This window comes from Heliangelus exortis, chromosome 2, assembly GCF_036169615.1.
Source record: "Heliangelus exortis chromosome 2, bHelExo1.hap1, whole genome shotgun sequence".
Taxonomy (NCBI): domain Eukaryota; kingdom Metazoa; phylum Chordata; class Aves; order Apodiformes; family Trochilidae; genus Heliangelus; species Heliangelus exortis.
In genome coordinates, this window is record NC_092423.1 from 4,540,974 (window position 1) to 4,561,671 (window position 20,698).

General features: G+C 40.5%; 1 long non-coding RNA gene across 1 annotated transcript; it reads left to right on the forward strand.

Moving 5' to 3' along the window:
- The first annotated feature begins 31 nt into the window (after positions 1–31).
- LOC139791994 (uncharacterized) lies at positions 32–1,447 on the forward strand. Its single transcript, XR_011724116.1, has 2 exons — positions 32–400; positions 710–1,447. It is a non-coding gene; the product is annotated as an uncharacterized lncRNA (long non-coding RNA).
- The last annotated feature ends 19,251 nt before the right edge of the window (positions 1,448–20,698 follow it).

Sequence of the window (20,698 nt, forward strand, 5' to 3'; positions counted from 1 at the left end):
GATGTAAGACACTGCATGCCTGCCAAAGTTTTTTCTTCCTTTTTTTTTTTTTTTCCTCCCCTCCCTTAACAGCATTCGATCTCCTCCGCTGACGTTTTTTTTAAGAGGCTTTTGAAAACTCTTTTGAAAAGTCTCTAGGTGTGCCTCAGGAATTTCACCCTCACTTCTCTAAACTCCTGTATCATCCTTCAGCACACGGACTGGAGTGAAAACTTTTCGGGGGTTTCTGTCTTGATTTGGACTGAAAGGAAAAGCAAAGGGATCTGCTGCAGCCTGGTGAGTTTTCCACTCTCAGCTTCACCAGTGGCAGATGACACCCGAAAGTACTAAATAAAACTGGCAACTAAAACTACATCCTAGGGACTTAAGTACCTCTGATGCCTTTAAAACTGGTAAAAATGTCCCTTCTGCTCACTCTGTGGGAATTTGGGCTTGTTGCTGGCACCAAGCCTGATGGCTGTAGGGACAGACACCAGTACTGACACAGGCTCACACGAACTGGTGGTAGCAGATGAGAGATAGGGATCAGTTTTTATCTCTGTGACCACCTCATAAATAACACTGCGAGTCAGCTGGGAGTTTATAAAGATGCATTTTGGATACTTAGGGGAAAATGATTTAGGGGGTTTAGGGTGGGCTTTCTTTTAATTGCTGTTTTTTTTTTTTAAACTGACTTCAATTCTTCACTTTTTTTCTTTCCAGCGCAGAGGTGTCTCCGGGTTTCCCCAAGCTTGTTCTCCCACACTCCTGACCGGCAGGAAAAAAGCCAATTTAGGGGCTTCCTAGCCCACGTCCTGCAGTGAAATCCTATCTCAGGCTGCCCTGCTGAAGGTCAGCTGTCCTGGCTGTCACCAGGGAGACTGGCTGCTGGTTCTGAGCCACAGGGCTGGCCAGCAACAGAGACAGAAGGGGAGAGCGGGGGAGAAGGGAAATTACATGCTTGATTTTGCAGAGAAAATGAATTTCTGGGCAGTGCCAGAGTGTCTTTTGGAGCAAAAGGTCTGACAGCCTCTGGTTTTATCACAGTGGGATTCGTACACATGCCTCAGATTAACCCCCTCTGTGATCAGATCCCTGCATGCTTTAACAGCTGGTAGTACCTTCATCTTTAAATCAGGCAGCTCTGCCTTCAAACTGTGCAAAATCTGATCCAGAGGCAGAAATTAACTTCCCAGGCACAAGCCTTGAAAGATGGGTATTTGAAATCAACCTACTTTTCTTCCTCCTCATTTTTTTTCTCCCTCTTCTGAATCTACTGGTGTCAACTTCTAAATTGTACTTAAATTAATCCAAGGATTTTTCACCTGGGCAATATGTCAGTATGAAGGAAAAATCAAATACACACCTGGTTAGCATTAGACAGTTAAGAAGAGGTTTTAAAATATATCCTCAAAAGATGATTCCAGTACAAAGATGAAGACTGTTTAAATAAAAATCCAGATGCCTGTAGCCTGTCAGCCCCAAGTTCTTATTCTTTCAAGGCATCATCTGTTCTTGATTTTCTATATAACCAACTATATTTCCTTCTGGTTTTTAATATACTTACACAATAGAGCTATACCAGTGGAAAAAGGGAAAAAGAAAAGAAATGGGGACAAAGTAATTATTGCTTTTACCTAATTACAGTGGGACTTCAGTGAGGAACCCTGTGACAAACAAATAAAAAAAAAAAAAAACTTAGACAAACACATTTCATGGTGGAATTTTAAATTAAGCTAGATTTGATGCTTATTGTACGCTGGTCAGTGAAATTTTTTATTTGCTGCAGTCACTGAGGCTTGAGGACCATAAATGACCAGTTTTTATGGTCCTACCAGAGATGCCCAATCCAGAGGCCATACAACACACACCTCATGGAAGGAGGGAAAGCAGAGCTCTATGAACAGCTTACAAAAGTTTCCGTGCATCCCAAATTGGCTCTTGTGGGATGGAGCTGCCTAAATATCCAGCTGTGTCCACAGGAAATTCCCTCTTTACTCACTTCTTCTTTACAATTAGGTTTTTCATTACCAGACATCATCTGCACCAGCACTGACAAAGTGACAAGGGAATCCCTCATAGGAAAATCTCCAGAAGCAGAGAAAACAGGCTGAGGAAGTATTGAAAATGGGTCTCTGATTTCTAAACACCTCCAGGTGACCCTTACTGGCCTGTACAGGAGACAGGGTCCCAAGCAAGTAAGAGCTTTAGTCTGACCAGTGGAATGTTCTTGGAATAAGTGAACAACACCCCAATTATACATGCCTTGAGAGCAGAAGGTAGGCTTCTTCCCCTTGAGAGTCACTTAACAGACTTATATTTTCCTCCTGAGACTCCCCATTTGTGTCATCATAACTTCTACCCGTCTCTCATTTCATAGTTTGGAACTAGATGCCACCAGAAGGTCATAAATCAATAAAATTATGCAGATGGAGAAAAAAATATTAAAAATCAGGTGAAACAGACTAAAACTGAAACCTGTTTTATATAAAAAGGGGAAATTTAAAAGAGACATATGGAGCTATTTGCCAATCTTACCCCTCTGTGGTCTGAAGGGAACAAAATCATCATCACCCCTGTTGTGTTGTTATTAGTTGCTTGCATGATGATGATATCCAAGGTTCTCATGGCTTCAGTGCTGCTCATAGAGAGACAGCAGAGACAGCCTTCTCCTTGGTATAGAAGGTCCTTCTTTGTATAGGAGAACCACCAAATGGGGAAACATAAGGAGATGACAACAAAAGAACAAATATTCTGCACAAGAAGTAGAAGGAATTGGCAGGCTGGACAAATTGAATCAACTGTATAAGCATAATGAGGAAAGAGATGATGGGAAAAGATGGCAGTAGAACAGCAATATTTCCTCTCAGGAAATACCCATCACAACACAGATCTAATTGGTGCCCAGCACATTATGCCACTTCTCCACAAAATAAGCTCTATCCCACTTTATTCAGTCTGCCAGCAAACTTGACCAAGTGCTATGGGGCCTCTATACCCTCTATAGCACCATCAACCAAAATGTGGATGAAATACAGAGTCCCACATATGCAATGAGATGGATTTGAGCAGCCAGTGTTTCTAGGCATGATTTTAGCTGGAATCACACTGGAAGGTAGGGGGATGTTTTTTGGGGGGAATTATGTATCTAGAAATAAAGAAGAATAACTACCAACCTGATGCAGGTGCTTAGGGCAGGCAATGGAGAATATAAGTGTTGGGAATGAAGCAAAAAGGAACCTCTGTGCTCTGGGATGCTTCTTCACAGATGACATAAACCACTGTACTATCAACTCTGTAATCTAGTTACATTAGAGACAGTTGAGTGAAAAATCCAGAATACTGAATATTTAATTGTCAAGCTCCCAGGGCCAGCTCAGTTTTTGTCTGAAACAAATCAAGTTTTGAAGGGCTGTAGGAAAATCCTCATTTAGCAGTTGGGTTAGAAAACATATGTCCTTGTTGGTTAAGTGGTAGGGTTTGTTCTGTGCTCCCACATGTCAAATTGCTCAGGATCTCTTTACTATTTGAACAAGAAACAAATGTCACTGGCTGCAAATTTGGTCTTGGCTAATGTTACTTCTCTGGGAATTTTCCATCTAGGTGAAGGAACTGTCAGAGATGAAGGCAGAGGGAATATATGTTGGTCCAGCAGAAAAATAATTGGAGGAACCAGGGGAACTTCAGCAAACTTCAATTAATCTTTTCTTAAATAAATTCTTTATCCTGTTGTCCTGCTGGCCCAATCTTTTAGCAGTCAAGCAAGGGTTTCTAGGAAACTTTATTACAGTTTCAAAGAAAACAGCAATTCCTTTTTTCTGCCCACAGACATTCACCCCTTTGAGATATCACTGACTTTCTCACCACCATGGAGAACAAAGCCATGTAGCATGGGATTGCTGGATAATCAATGTACTCCTGCCCCAACCCAACATCTCACAAATGGAAAGGAGTCCCAGCACTGCTGTCTGGAATAAAAATGTTTTCCCATATATTCTGTTCAGTTCTGTCCATAGGGGAGGTTGGAGTTCAGAGGTGGGGTTTCCTATAGGAAAAATGCCACTGATTTAAAGAGATTTATGTCAATATTCCTTCTTGGGTTCAGTTCACTTGCTGGCTGGAAGGAGAACCTGATTCATTTGTTAAAGTGAAAAGTACAAGGTTGCAGCTGAGTCAATGTGAAGACACTTGGGAATTTCTCTGTAAGAGAAGTTCCTGAGCACCACTGGCACCTGACAGCTCAAGTGAGGGTTCTGGGAGGGTTTTTACACTGAATCTTTAATGCACCTAAGTCCAGGAAAAAATGAAGATTCAGAGACATCTCCCTCTTCTGCATCTGCTATCAGCTGTTATAAGTATCCACTTGTTGACTGCCCAAAAAAATCCCTCCCTAGCTACTCAGCTGACTTTGTTCTCTGTATGGTAAAGTCAGAGCCTGTAATATCCTCTTACAGAGCTGGACATTTAAATCCCTTTTTGAGGCTGGACTTGAATTCTCAGAAACTCATCTGGGAGGATGAGCAGTTATTTATCAACCACATGAATCACCTGCTGTGCCAGGAGCCAAGCTGGTGTGTCACCCTGTAATGATCAAAAGGCATAAAGTTCATGTGATTTTCATTTGGGTATTTCGTGAGTCTGTGAAGTCAAAAATAGGTTCTAAAGACAGGCCCATTTTTTTCCTTTTCCTAGGGAAAAAAAGAAAGAAGAAAAAAAAAAATCTGTACATTCTTCTGTATTGACCTATTTATCATAATTTTCTTTTGACATATTTCCTTTTTTATTTTTAGTGTTCATGAACCTCCTTACTACCGCATTTCCTGTGTTTTGCTTTTCTTTTCTTTTTCTTTCATTCTTTTTTTCCTAGCCATAATAAGACAATAAAAAAGTTTATCAGTGAATGTAGGAGAGGACAAAATCTGTGACTACACAAATAAATTAATGCAATTCAGTATCAGTAGAAGCAAATCTATTTATACCAATAACTACTGAAGTCCAGATAGATAATGATGATGATTTAAAAAATTATTTCTTTCAAAGGAGGCATCGAAGGCATCTGAAGAGCAAATCACTTCTTAGAGAGTTTGCTTCAACTTTCAAGTTGTTCTCTCCTCTGAGAGTAAAAGACCCTGCTGCACTGTCTGAGAACATACATATTATCAGTGATAAATGTGTTAGTCCAGTACAATTTTTCATCACAAGCACAACAAAGCCATGTAGGTGGCATTTGTCTCCCCTAATCATAGGTATCTGGTGTCCTTTTGTAGGAGCTGGTGTCCTGTGTCTGCTCACAGGAAATGCTTAGTGTGTGCACTTTGGGGATGCAATCACAGCATCCCTTTAGGCTGCCCATCTCCAGAGTCAGCACTTTTCTGAAAAAATCCCAATTCTATGGCCAGGAAAGCTGTACAGCTGCCAACCATGCCAGTGAAAGGGCAGTTATTAACCTTCTTTTGATGCTTCTGGGGCATTAAATCATTATGATTTTGTTTTCTTTCATCCTGATCCTCTTGTACCACCAAGCTGACAACAGAGTCTCTCCAAAGGAGGCAGAATGATGGACCATGAAGTCTTTCCTACTGCCTGCTCTCCTGACACACAGCATGTGGTGCAAGAGAAAGGGAACAGAAATCTGCCTTTCATCTGGATCACTTTTTGTCTGAAGGCAGCTTCCAAAATAGGAATTTCTTCTCTCCAAAGCTTATGCTGGAGAGAGAAACCTCATGCTCTGATGCTTAGCAGCAGGCAACTTGCAGGAGCATTAATATATCAACCAGCGTCAGAGTAGCAATTAATGTTAACCAAACAAATGTAAAGACCCTTTAGGAGCAAGTCTTTTTTGTGAAAAAGGGGATATAAATCTCTTACCATAAAACAAGAGAAAATCTTATGTCTTTCCAAAAAACTTCCTATGTGTGTGTTATTAAACACAGTTCCCTTGTACAATGGTTGGTTTCTCTAGCATTCCTTAAAATGCCACCACACTGAGGGTTAAATTCTAAATAATATTTTTTTCTAAGCTAATATATTTAGCAACAATTGTCCTTTTGAGTTTCCTGTGCCCAGTGCATCACTGGGAAGTTGACCAATTTCTTTCTTTTCTTCTTTTTTTTTTTTTTTTTTACCCTGAACATTGTGTTACATAAAATAACAACTCTGCCAGGAATACTGGGCATGACACATCAGTGACTGTGTTAATGAAAGCCTTGGTAGCTCATTACAAACACAGGAGGTGAATACACCATTGTCATTACTATAGGAAATTTTCAGTATGGATCACAGATCGTTTGGGTTTTTTTTTTTCCTGTGCAGGAGAAATTAGGTCCAATCTTCTACTTCTATAACCTGCAAAGCTCCACTGGAGCAAGACTGGTTATTTGCTTTTTTGGCCATTCATTTTGAGGGGGGATTTTAGTTGTCATTTTCATGGGTTTTGTTACCAAGGGTTCATCATTGCTGCGTGCTCTGTCTCCCCATGGTTCAACTGCTCAGGCTCAGAGCTTGGCTTTGGCACAGCCCGAGGTGCTGATTCAACATCAGAGACTTCTTTATAATCCTGAAAGTCTTTTAGCTGCCAAGTGTTAGAGGGCACTGGATGTTGAGTTGATATGAAAATAAAATGGAGACCTCGAGGTGAAATTTGTGACCTATTGCCCAACCAGGAAAAAGCCTTGAGGTCAACTTTCTCAAGTTTATCACACAGCAAGAGTCTGTGAAGTGTCAGCTGGACTTGTCAAATCTATGAGATTACATTGCAGCTGGCAATAAGCTCACTGTTTTAATATGGGCTGCAGAAATAAAGCTATAAAACAAAGTAACTACAGTCAAAGCACTTGTATGCCTTACAGAATCCTGTGTCAGAATTTCATAGTAAATGGATTCCCCTAGCAGGCTACTTAATTTTTCCTCTATTTACAACTACACTTAAATCCTCCTGAGAGCATCTTATCTAGGCTGTCTTAGAGATCTTCCTCAAGGATGGTGATTTTTTTACCTCTTTAGATGATTGATTGCAGTGCTTGCTATTAGCAATACTTCCTAACATCCAAAATTCCCAAATCTCCTTTGTTTCAATCAAAGCCCAATAAGATACATCTTTCTCCTAAAAATGTGTGAGATTTTAAAAGATTATTAGTGTTTGTTGTTTTTTTTTCCTAGCCTAATCAACTCATTTACTTACAATTTTTCCTCTTTTGGTCTTCTATAAATTCAGTTCTTTTTTCTGGTGTTTGTATGACTTTAACACTGTGAATTTTTTCTGCAGGATAAGCTTCTTTGTACTTCACAAGGTTTATCTGAAATTCTAACCCCACACTTCCAGATTACTGCTACCCCTTCTAATTCAACAGTACTTGCAGCTTTAACCACTGTTCAATACTCCATCACTCCATCACTCTATCAATTGAAAATCACCCACCAGAACAAGATCCTAGCTGAACCTCCATCTCAAGAAAATGCTCAATTTTGACAGTGACCTATTGCTCTCTCAGGTTTAGTTTTCCAACAGCACAAGTTATGACTGGGAATGGGTTGTATCTTTGTGGACATGAACTGTTACAGACTGAATCAGTTTCCTGGTAGTTGTATTTCAGCAGGAAACACTATATTTAGCCACATGATTAAGTAGCACAAGCACCAGTAAATTTACTGAAGCTCAGGAACCTTGTTCTATAGATACTTTACAGCTTGAAGATCCATGTGGTCTTTAGCTAAGATTTGTCCATTTTCACATGGACAGAGTTTCATCCTGATTCAGAAATATTTGGGCTTGCAGAGCCATGGCAGAAGAGGGCACTGCCATCTGCCACCTGGCATCTTGAAAATATCCTTGTGATCTGCATGTGAAAGGACAGAAGACTCTAAAGGCTTCTTCAGGAGGGTGGATTTAAAGGAAGTGCAGCCCCCTCAACCCTGAAGAAGACCTTTCCTTTGCCATACATCCAGGTGATGTGGATCACTTCCAGAAAGTGTTTGTCTTCCTCCAGCAGCTGCAGAGGGACCTCAGATGATCATCTTAGACTCAGTGCTCCCAGATGGTTTATGCTGGATGAAATTAATCTCACTGTCAGTGAATATCTCAGACAGAGAAACTTCATCCAAGCCTCAAGTTGTCCATATTCTTAAGCTCTGGTACTTTTTTAAACTCCAGGCAGTGGAGGCAGGGTTGTCTCTAGCATAGCTAAAGCACAGCACTGCATACACTGCTCCTTCTGTGTTCACTGACATGGTCTCCTAAAGCATCTTTGGTGATAAAGCTCTCCTATCAACACTCTTCTCTCCCTTTTTATTTAAGGTATCACCTGTCTTTCCATTTCTGAATACTCAGGAATAGTAACCATGGACATATGTGCACCTTTGAAGAAACATTTTCATCTCTGTGCCTTTATGGGTACTACAGCTTGCTGTAAATACAGTTCAGCCTTTTTCTGACAAAAATAATTTGCCATTTATTTCTGACAAAAGAAATTGCCACATGCCACAAGATTTCTTTAAAGAAGAGATGCCAAGAAGCAAAGCTTATAAGGCAAAACCTAAGTAAAATCAAGTCAGCAATATGCACGTAGATGCACCTCTGAGAGCATCATAATCAAGAAATGGGAAATAAACTGTAAAAATATAAAAAAAAAATACGAGGAAAGGAGAGAAGAGGAGAGGAGAGGAGAGGAGAGGAGAGGAGAGGAGAGGAGAGGAGAGGAGAGGAGAGGAGAGGAGAGGAGAGGAGAGGAGAGGAGAGGAGAGGAGAGGAGAGGAGAGGAGAGGAGAGGAGAGGAGAGGAGAGGAGAGGAGAGGAGAGGAGAGGAGAGGAGAGGAGAGGAGAGGAGAGGAGAGGAGAGGAGAGGAGAGGAGAGAGCAATGCCAGAGAAAAGGCACCAAGGTGAGTGAAGAAGGAGAGGGAAAAGGTGCCTGAGCAGATTTCCCCTCAGCCCATGGTGAGATGGCGGCTGTGCCCCTGCAGCCAATGGAGGAGGATGGTGGAGCAGTCCCTGAAGGACCACAATGGGGTAGATGTGGATTTGTAGCCCCCGAAGTGTCCCAGGTGGTCAGACATGGAGCTGCAGCCTGTGCAGGGTGACAGAAAGGGTCAGATGTGGATGTGCAGCCATAGAGGACCCCGTGTCAGAGGTGACTGTTCCAGCAGTGACTCTGTGGGCAGCCCGGACGGGAGCAGTTCCTGAGGGACTGCACCTCATGGGAGGGTCTCATGTCCCAGGGCTTCCTGAAGGACTCTCTCCCATCAGAGGGACCCTGCCTTGGAGAAGGGGAAGAAGGTGAGGAGTCCTCCCCTGAGGAGGAAGGAGAGACAGAAACACCATGTGGGGAACTGAGCCTGAACCCCCCCTGTGTCCCCTGTGCCCTGAGGGGAGGCGGCAGTGAAGCGATCTGGGCCCTGAGGGATCACCATATAGTTGAGGCACAGCTGAAATTGCTGATCTTCTAATCCTTATTTACATTGACTTTTCCACAATAAAGGCTCAGAGGAGCTCACTCTAACCATAAAATCTATCAAAAAAGGGAAAATAACACATAATGCAGAGTCCTAGGTGATAAAGGTATTTTTTATTTATAGGAACTTCTGTTTGCACGGTGCTGGGTACTGAATTGCCCAGAGAACACACACACTGCCAATTACCTAAAGTCTTGATATCTTTGGCAGAATTGCCTAAATAGTGTTTCCCCTAGAATAACATGTTCTTGAACTGTTCCTCCAGTGTATTTTCTGCACATATGTTTCCCATCAGTTGCAGACGTGGAAGTCATACCCCAGAGCACTTGTGTATCCAGAGGTGAAAAGGAGAAAACCAAAAAATTTTTAACACTGTCTTTGATTCTGCTTTGAAAACTTACTCATCTGCCCCATGCTTCTGTACAGCTATAAAGACTTTTAATTCTTTACTTTTAATTCTTTACACTTGTGAGAGAAGTAATACTGTAGGTGAGGAGTGAAGAAAAACATTAAATGCAATCATCATTGCAAAATTATTATAAAATGAAGTGGAGAACCCCTTTTACATCAGTCAGTGTAAGGTAACCCCAGCATAAGTTGGCATGGGGGTAGAAAAATGCTGGTGGATTAGCAGGTTTGCACGGAAACTTCATATTGCACAGTGAATTTAAACAGCACAGGCAGTGAACTCTGGGGAGTCAGTCAGCAGACCAGTGTAATTCTTCTACTTAAACCTAAGTATCTGGCACCATTTTATGTTTTGCAGTTTCTTGCCTGGCCTTCAGCAGCTATGGCAGAAATGTGGGGTCTCCTGGTGGTTTGTGTCCTATCTGCCAGGATATCTCAGCTACTCAGTAATGAGGTCCCTAGCTTAAATGTCTAACTAAAGATCTGTGGGATTTTAAAATCAGTGCCCAGGTGCACAAAGGTTGCACCTTTATTGACAACAGATAAAAATCACCTGGGTCAGATGGTAATGCATCCTGTCCCAGTATGCTGTCCAAAACAGGTGACACAAACCATTCCCTGGAAGCATTACCTGCTCCCTAAAGAGGAACCTATTAATTTCAGATGGTGAGGCAGGTCCCAAGCTTTACACTGCACCCAATGAGCATTTGTCCAATACTGGGAGAGGAGGAAATGTAATTCAGGAGTCCCTTCAGCCTCACCTGATTCCCTTTGGAAGCTTCTCTGACACATACACGAGCTTGTGCTAGAACTTTCCACCTTGAGAAACATACAGGACCGACAGAATCTCACTCCAGGGTTGGAAACATAATTAATGGTGTGTCAGCATGACTCACATCACCACTTACCTCATGTTTCCCCTTCTACTCCTTAACTCTGCAGTCTCATTTTCCAGCTGCCACCTCTGTGCAGGTGACACAGAGATCTGTCCACTTGGAATTCTCATCCTGCTCAATGTGCCTTCTTCACTTCACCTTCCTTTGAGAGACCAGATACAAGCTGCCAAGTTTCACAGTGTTCAAAATTTTCATATTATTTGAAAAGCTGTCATGTCACTAGATAGCACACCTTATTCCAGTTAATATATTCTTGGAAATGCCTTTTTTTGGACATCTCTAGAAGGGTAGATCTCATTGGGGATCTTATCATCTTGTATCTTCTGTCTGAGATCTTAACCTAGGCAGCCTTGCCTTCTACTAAACATCTGAATTTTCCTCCACCTTTCCTTAATTCGGAGTTAATGATATGTCTTCTTTCTCCTCTGATCCCTCACCTCCCTCCTTTTCTATCACATAAAACAAACTGCTTGTTTTCAATCTTAGAGCCTTTAATGGAGAATATTTATTTTCTTTTCATTCAGTATTAATCAGCTGATACAAGCAGGCAGTGAGGACAAGCCTCTGAACTATTTCTTTCATTTTCAAGTGATCTCACCTTGGACTTTTTTCCAGATTATCTTTTATACACTAAGAAAAATATTTTTAAGTATGTTCAAAATATATTTTTTTGTTCTTTTTTCACCTTTTTGCAGAATGTCAGAATGGTTGAGGTTGGAAGGGGAAGACCTAACAGTGCAGCATTATGGTTGAAATATGTCTCCACAGTGTCTCTAGGAATACAATGTTCTGTTACAGGTAGTTCTGTTGTCTCTTTTCCAAGACCAGCTAAGAAATACAAGATGTTCACATTTTAAACTGTGCACACCAAATTTCTGCCTAAAAAAATAAACCTATATTGAAAATAAACTTGAAGAAAGTATTATCTACATTAAAATCTATACACTATTTAGGAACACCATGATTTTTATCTTTGTTTTTCTATTAATGGCATTCAGAAATCTCAGTGGTCATGTCTACATGTAAACTAGGTGCCTATAATCTCATTATATTTAGTTAAGATCTGGGATTTAATTCAGTTACCTTAATGTAGGCATCAAGGTGGCACATTTCTGTGTCAAGGTCATTTTAGATTATTTCTCCTATCTGAAAACCATACTTGTAGATAAATTTGTCCATAAACTTGTAGATCCTCTGGCAACCATTTCTCTGTGGGTTCATCCCAAATGACACTAGACCCTATCTTTAGGCCATAGGATGAATTAGTGAAATCAGTGAAGCCTGGAGACTTTTGAAGATTATGTTATAGAAAATCCACACATGTGACCAACTGTATTCTCTGGACCCCACTGATGATATTGATTGGACATCCACAGACTGCAGATGAGAGGTGGGATACAGTTTTATGTAGATTTCTAAAATATCTGTATTGTAATCTCTGAGGTGAAACTTCAGACATCCTGCATCATAGCATGCTGTATGTGCATTATATTTCTTGAGAAGGAACAGTTTCAAGTAAAGATGGGAAAAAAAAAGTAGAAACCCACCAAATATTTGTCCCATATTCATCTGGAGGGCTCTTTGTTGATTGTTTTGGGGTCCTTCTGGTTGGTTTTTTTTGTTTGTTTGTTTTTTTGAAGCAAAAGATTTGGAGACTTTCCAAGGACAGTTTAATCAGTATTAGGTTTTGTTCAACATCCAAATGTAATGAAAAATTGCAATTATATAAGAAACTCTTATTGTACCCAAGAAAATTCTCAAAAATAGTACCTGGAATACCTGTATCCAAACATTGAGAAAGAAAATGCATTAACTTCAGCCAGTTATGAGTCTCTTTCAACTGTAATGTTTAATAGCAATTGAATGCTTGCTTATTACAGGACTTTTATATTACTCTGTCCAACCTGAATTTAGATCTCATAATTGTGAAGATTTATTTTCTACCCCAGCAAAAACTGTTCCAGGACCTGAAAAATGTCATTATTCTAAAGCTATTTGATGCATTATATTTAAATTACATCTTTGCTTCCATTTTCTTCCCTCCTTCTGGCTGTATTTCACTGAGTTCTGAGTCCCTTTATCTCTGTTGCACTTATCCCTCTCATTGCTTTAAGATTGCTCCTAGGATGCTCAGCCATTGTTGGATTAGGTTATTTATAAAAGTTCTTTTTTTCATAAACCTTAGCCCTTTCATAGTCTCTACTTTTTCCCTAAATTCATTCAATTCTCTCTCCATCTAGATGTTTTAAACTTAAAATAACTGTAGTTCATGACAATTTTTTCCAGCCACAATATGTCATATGTAAGTAAGCACTGAGTATTAAAAAAATACCCTTTTGTGGCTTGGCTGTCTATATTTTAGGATTATGATGTTGCTATTTCCTGACTTCTTAGCATATTTTATTATTTGACAAAAATGATGAGTCTAAGTGCCTCAGTTGTGCATTTCATCAGTTTTAAATCAAGTGTTCTCTTCTGTAGGGAGCTGTATCTATTCTGAAGAGAAATGAAAGGGTTTGCATCACGTTTTCCATCATGGATTTACAGTGCCATTTGGCAAAGTAATATGCCAGTTATTCATAAGGTCAAAAACACAGTGAACTCAAAATATCCAGCCTATTTTTTTTTTTTTCTTACCACAGGTTAAAATTAGAATAAAACAATCGGCTAGATATAAACTTGGTGAACTTACAGTTTCCAACTGCATTTTTCCTTTACCACCTTAAAAATGTGTGAGCTAACTTCCCTGCATCCCATTTGGAACCTGTTTACCCAAATGTAAATAACCAATAACACTGCTGAGGTTGAGAACATATAGAATGTAAGAATAGTATGTTGGGAGTGATATTATTTGCCAGCACAGATTGTCCCAGTACAATAAATGGAAATGATCCAAGAGAAGGAAACAATGAAGCTGTCTCTGGTGGTGTACTGTGAAAGAATAACAGAGAAAAAAAGCATTGTTGTTGGAGAAAGCAGCTGGAGTTGCAGGGCTACCCTTCTTGTACTGTATTTGTGATGCTGTAATCAATTTTCTAAAACCCAGAGAATTAATGAATGGGCTATTATACAGCAACTTACTCCAAGGCCTGGGTCTTTTCCAAGTGATTCTCAGCTTCACCCTGCCTGTGGTGTGATTATCTGGGCCCTTCCATTCAAACTTAAAAGCACTCTTCAGAGATGCTCCTTCCCAGAGCAATTCTCCCCTGCACTACAAACTGTAGATTCATGGTTATTCCACCACTGACCACAGCAGTCCATGGTCTACAGCAGAGTTTGTATTCAGAGAGATTAAATAACATCCAAACTTTCTTGAGGGAAGCACCACACTGTGCAAATAATACAGAAATAAGGCCTTCCTTGCTATCTGGCAAGTCCATCTTCTGCTTTATCATAGAAACAGAGAACCACAGAGTGGTTTGGGTTGGAAGGGACCTTGATCATCCAGTTCCAACCCTTCTGCCATGGCAAGGGGCATCTCCCACCAGATCTGGTTGCTTACAGCCCCATCCAACCTGGCCTTGAACACTTCCAGGGATGGAGCAGCCACAACTTCCCTGGGCAACCTGTGCTGGGGTCTCACCACCCTCAAATTAAAGAATTTCCTCCTAATGTCTAATCTAAATCTCCTCTCTTCAAGTTTTAACCCATTTCCCTTGTCCTCTCCCTACCCCCCCCGTGTCCAAAGCGCTCCCCCAGGTTTCTTGGAGCCCCTTCAGATATTGGAAGGTTGCTCTGAGCTCACCTGGGAGCCTCCTCTTCTCCAGGCTGAACAACCCCAAATTCCCAGCCTGGCTTCATCAGGGAGGTGCTCAGCCCTCTGAGCATTTCTGTGGCTCTCTCTGGACACACTCAGGGAGCTCTGTGTCCTTCTTCTGTCACCTGGCACAGCAGAAGTCCTGTAAAGTCACAGGAAAATGGGCTTTGGAAGGCAATTTTTCATTTACAGGGGCGCATGATTTTTAAACATAATTTTTTACCATAATAACTGGCACAGGCTGGAAAACACTGATCTTTCTGCATTTTTTACAAAGTACCCATAAGAAATTAAGTCACGGCAAAATAGTCCCAATAACAATTTCTCTGATGACAATGCATGGAAATAGAATATAAGAAAAGATGCAACAAAAGAGTTCCAGAAAATGAGAAACAGAAATTAACCAGTGACACATGGCTTTGCTGAGGATACAAAGTGAAAACAGATTTCTTGCATTGTTTGAGGGTTTCAAGGAAGGATAAAAGAGCATATTTCAGGCTGGGGTTTAAGTGGTATTTGGTAGACTTCCAGTGGTCACTGACTGAGTCTTGTGCTTGAAAATGAAATACAAATGGCTTGAGAAACCACTGGGAATTTGTGTGGCCAAAGAGAAGGAAGAGGGTGGATAGGCACAGACATAAATTTCATCTTGATGGGGTGTTAGAGTGCACCAGACCTTGTCTTGTGCCAAGGATGATTTGTTCAAGCAAGTCTGAGGACACAGGAGTCACAGAGCTCTCAGAGCATTTCCTGGGTGGCACAGTAGCCAGGGCCTCACTGGTCACTGCTCTGGACACCCACATTTTCTCTAAAAGCATTTAGAAATTCTGTTCCCATTTTGAGCACCATAAGTAACAAATGCACAAGACACACATGCTTAAATGACTAAGAATTCAAATGCTGTTTTCTAGGATTTATAAATGCATTGATCCAGTGTAGAGAATTAGAGTCTGAAAATTGTTCTTAAAAAGAAAATAACTTAAAGTAATTTAAAGAAAACAACTACAACAACCCAAACAGGACATGAAGGTAGATGACCCAGATATCAGTCTTGGTTAAGTTATTATTGCCTAATGGCATGCACTGACACATTATAATGACCAAACTGGTCTGCTTTTACTACTCTAATTGTCAGCAGGAAAAGAAAAGCATGATAGATAGATAATCTATTGCTTTTTTTGATTATTTGCCTTCAGTGTTGCTGTTGTGTTCCTGGGGATGTACATCAGTAGCAGTGAGTGTTCAGCTGAGCATGACCCCCTGTGATGACAGAAATTACATTAACTTTCTGCTCCATACTTTTCTGCACTCTCCTCCATATTTAGAAACAACTATAGGACCACACCAACATCAAGTGCCTATAGAAGTGTTGAACAGCATGTGCTGTTCAAAAAATATATGAACCACAACACTGTAGGCTCAAGTTGTCTATATGTTCAGTGTATATATTCAGTGGGGAAATCCAGACCAAGATGCCAGTAGAAATTTAGGTGGATGCCTTCTACCAGTTCAAGTGAGAAACCAGTGAACTCCAACATCCCATTCTCACACCTGTGAAGAGGACCTATAGCAATGAAGTTCTGAAGGTGTTTCTCAAGAGTTTTTGGATTACCTCTCCCAGCAGAAAGTCCAGGGAGCCAGCTGCACCAAGCTAGAGATCATGGTAGCAGCAAAATGATACAAATGGTTTTCTGCTGGAGACATACCCCAGACCCTGGACCCCATCAGTTTACTTGTACTGTAATTTTAGTCAGGTGGATCTACAGTCTACTGTTACAGGAGGTGAGCTGGTGTGATTTGCAGTGATTTTTGTTCACCTGGACAAGGATGACATGAACTACTCCCTGTTCAAGCATTCGTGCCACAGTGAGAAAACCAAGTCAGCACCAGCAGCCAGACATTATTGATTAACATCTTCAGGGGAGAAATGTGATTTGGAGGATACTTGTTGCTTCCACAGGTGAGGGTAGATTATAAGGTTCCTGCCCCAAAGGCTTGTCCTAACTGCTCTAGGGAAGAATCTATGCTATACTGCACTGTAATTATCTCTCATCTTTCCCAGGAGGCTGGTAGTGTTCTTCCATTTCCTCTAGCTGGCTTGGCCACAGGGCTTCTGCATTTTTTTCATTTACTTTTATGTAACAAGAATATCAGGTAGTAAGATAAAGTGTTTTGATGCCAGGATGATTCTTAGTTTATTAACTAAGACATTTGGTGTGAAGCAGTAGAGAGAGAGATGCAAAGAAAGGGGGTGGGCTGGGCATGAGATGTTATTTCCAGTTTCTTTATCTTCCTACTGGGTTCTGTGTTCAAAAGCAGAAACCACCAGAGTCTCTCTCCACTGTAAAATGAAGACAGAGCTTCTCTACTTTTGACTTTTCTCAAATACTGGATTAATACAGCAGCAGCAGCATACTGAAGTATACTAGTAGTAGCCTAATAGTAAACAGTAGAAATATAATCAGCAGGCACTGGAAAAATTCCCATGATGAGAGCAAAGGGTTTGCACAGTATGGGAGACAGGGATAAACAATCTTGGAGTCTTTTCTGGCCTTGAAAAACTAATTAAGCTTAATGCAGCTTGAAATCCTTCAGAGGCACCAAAGACCCTAAGAGGAACAGCTGCATTAAATTGAACTTAAAAGCCACCATCCTTGGCACTGGCCAGTGTCTCAGAGAGAGGTGATTACTGTGATTTGCTTATGGGATAAATTATAACCTGTTTCCAGTTTGACTCCACTATTTAAAATTCGTGAGCTGGTTGAAACAAAGGTCTCTGATATTGCTGAATACAATAAACTGGGCCACAGAGGAATAGTCTTAGGTATGCACACCCATAAATTAAACTGAAATAACTGCATAATATTATTGAACATAAGTCACCCTCCCTCTTTGCTGAGAACTACAGCCTGATTTCAAAAGCTGTCTTCTGCTGAAATCTTCCATATCCTGTCCCTAATCTCCTAAACCATCTCAGCCCTGGAGCACAAATATTAGAGAAAAACAGGGAGATACATTTTCATTCCATGTGTTTCCTCTACTTGAATGTGAGCAGCATTCATAAGATGTTGGCCAGCCCACGTGCAGGGGACATGTGGGTTTGTTTCTTGGAAGTGCAGTGAGCTGCATGACCTCTCCCATCATCAAATTCAATTTATCACTATGAAAAGGAATCCATACCATATTCCTGCTTCAGTAAATAAAGATCCATTTTACAAGCAGGTAGCTCTTTCTCTTCCTCCTCTGTTATTCCCATTTACAATGATGTTTACAAACTTCAGTAGAAGCATGGATAGCAACTATTTCAAAATATATACTTTACTTTTTAGATAATTTCTGCTATCCCTGTGCCATGCTTTATTTTAAACATTTACTGTTTCTCTGCTTCATCTTGAATTACAAAGAATAGCCAAGTCCTTCCTCAGTCATTGCTTTTAGCCCAACTCTTACATTCTCTGTTGTGAAGCCAAGATGATCAATTTAAAAGAGAAGCAGAAACACTCCAGTGAGGAGTCTTCTAAATTTTAAAGATTTTAGAAGCTTATAAAGGTGCCCTCTGGCTCAAATTAAAATTTATTTCCATTTAAATTCATCCTGCCTGCTCACATATCCATTTGAACTACCCATAATTTCTAGAAGTCCTGTGGTTATCCAGTATTCCAGTACTAAACTTGAGCAGCCAGCCTGGTGTCTCAGGATAATCCAGACTCTTTCCACACAGAGCAACCTTTGGTATCATGTGAAGATTCTGACAATGTCTTCAGGAAGTTTGGATTACACTTTCTGTGACAGAAAATAATGCTCTGGGGGAAGAAAAAAATGTCTTTCTGGGTCAATATGCTTACCAGGAAGCACTTTCTTCCTTTTTGCTTCTGTTGCCCATATTCCTGGTTATATTAGGGGATGACTGTTCAGTCAAGCCTCACTTTACTGACAGATTGAAGAAATCTCTTTTTTAGACAGTTTAACTAAATTGCCATGGACTTTTCTATCCCCAAACAAAGAAAAGTAGGTGGTTTTCATCAGGACTAACCTTGTTCTTATTGAGATGAACAATTCAATTTACTTCCATGTTTATGAATGAGACAGGAGGATGCAGGAGCAGATTTTCCATCTTTGAGCCAGATGCCAGATTTGGGACCTGCTCAACCTAAGTATACTGGGCAGGATAAAGTGGAAGGTGGTGTTCCCCTGGTTAAAATATCCCCATTTCCATGTGGTTTAGACTGCTTAAAAATGGAAATGCAAAACTTTCAGACCTCTTTTCTCCTTAGCTTTTAGAGGTAGAATATAATTTTTAGATGCACTCTGGGCATTCCCCTGGGTGCTAACCAAGACTGTCAAGCATTTGCTGCTCTCAGAGACTTTTAGTTGTTCACTTGGAGCAAGAGTTCTCCACTGAGCAGAGTAGCAGGATACTGGAATCAAGATTAAGTCCCCTCATCTCCCAGCACTAAATCAAAAGGAAACCTTTTCCACTCACACACAATCTCACACACTCACACTCGTTGCTATCTCAACTGAACAACAAAAGCAGCCTGCCAATCTCTCCCCACACAGAAACCTTTGGAGTTTTCATCAAAAGTAAAGGCAGAAATTACCATTATTCCTTTCAAAATCATCTGCTGTTATTTTCTTTGAAACCACTGGATGAATCAGATGAGGAGTGAGGGAGTGGGGTATTTCCTGTAGCAAAAACCATGCTAGAAATAAGGACAAGAAAATTTTGCTCCCCTCCAGAGGAACATTTTTTGGCCAGAACTTGTAATGCTTGCTGAGCAAAACCTTTAGTCCAACAAGTCAGAGTGGCAAAAGAAAAGCAAAGCCTCACAATGCAGTTGTAGGTATGGGGGAGACTCATCTGGGAAAGGCTATGAACACATAAAATGTAAATTCAAGTAGGACTTGTTATAAACAGGGATAAGAAAAGAGACAACAAAAACACAGTCCTGATAAAGCTGAGACATCTAGGGAAAAGAAAAGAATCCAAAATATTTTCACTGACAAGGAACAAAGAGAACCAAAGATGAATAGTTAGAATCTGAGGGAAAAGAATGGAATTTAGGTCTCCCAGATCTGGTTATTACTTCAGCTATGGGTCTGTGGTGACTTACTGGAATCAAGCTGGAGAAATAATGAACATTAACAAGGGACTCATAAGGACATGTCTATCCAAGCTGTAGGCTAGGCAGGTCTCTGGGGTACCACATCACTTTACAATGTGTTAAAAAACACAGCCAGGAACTTGTCTGAATCATTCACATTATTTTAAACCTTTCTGAGTGTGCCTCTCTTTCTGCTCTGCAAATATGGGTTCAGCCCATGAATTTCTCTGGATCACAGTATCCTTCCAACAACTCTTCACTGGCCACATCCACGCTAATGAGTAACAGAGAAGCCAGTGACCATTGGCAGGACCAAACTCTTAAGCCACCCAACAACTGTGGACAACTGTGAGCAGGTTACTGAGTCCCTTTCCTGGGCTTTCTGCACCTTAATGGTGTAGGTGTAGTTTATGGGGTACATACCCAGTTGTGCAGGCACCAGCATGGACATGGACACTCAACTAAGTCATCACAAGCTGTAGATGTACAATGTAGATGTAGAAGATGTACAAGCTTAACCAGAACTTTCCTCTTAACTTTGAGGGCCTTACTGAGCTTTTTACATGTTTTTTTCATGGCTTTCACCACTGCTGACAAGAATAGTTACAAGCTGTATATGGTTATTTTTTGAAACCACTATTTCATTTAATGTTTTTTCAGCTCTGTGCACTATGGTGTGCTGCAAGATGAACAAAATGGAGCCTTCAAGCCCATTTCACTTGTTTCTTTGTATGGTTTTGATGCCATATGAGACTGTGTAACATTTCTGTGTATGTGTTTTTCTTCATGTAAACAGAGCTTTTGCTGATCAATCAAATTTGAGAGAAGGGTGGAAAACTAAGAGATGGTAAATTGCTAAAACTCTTATTAAAATAGGCAACTGAGTAAAAAAGTCCTCTTAGTGAAGTTCAGCTACCATTTTGGACATCACAAATCCTACTCATAAAGGAAAATAGAGAGGGAAAATGTACACAAACATGACCAGTGTACCCCAGTCATCATTTATCCCATTGCTTACAGAACAAGTACTTCTTTGCTTTAAATTTAAGTCTCCTTGGATGTTTAGCCCTCTGGTATTTTATGCAAAAGAAAGTACATTCACACAAGG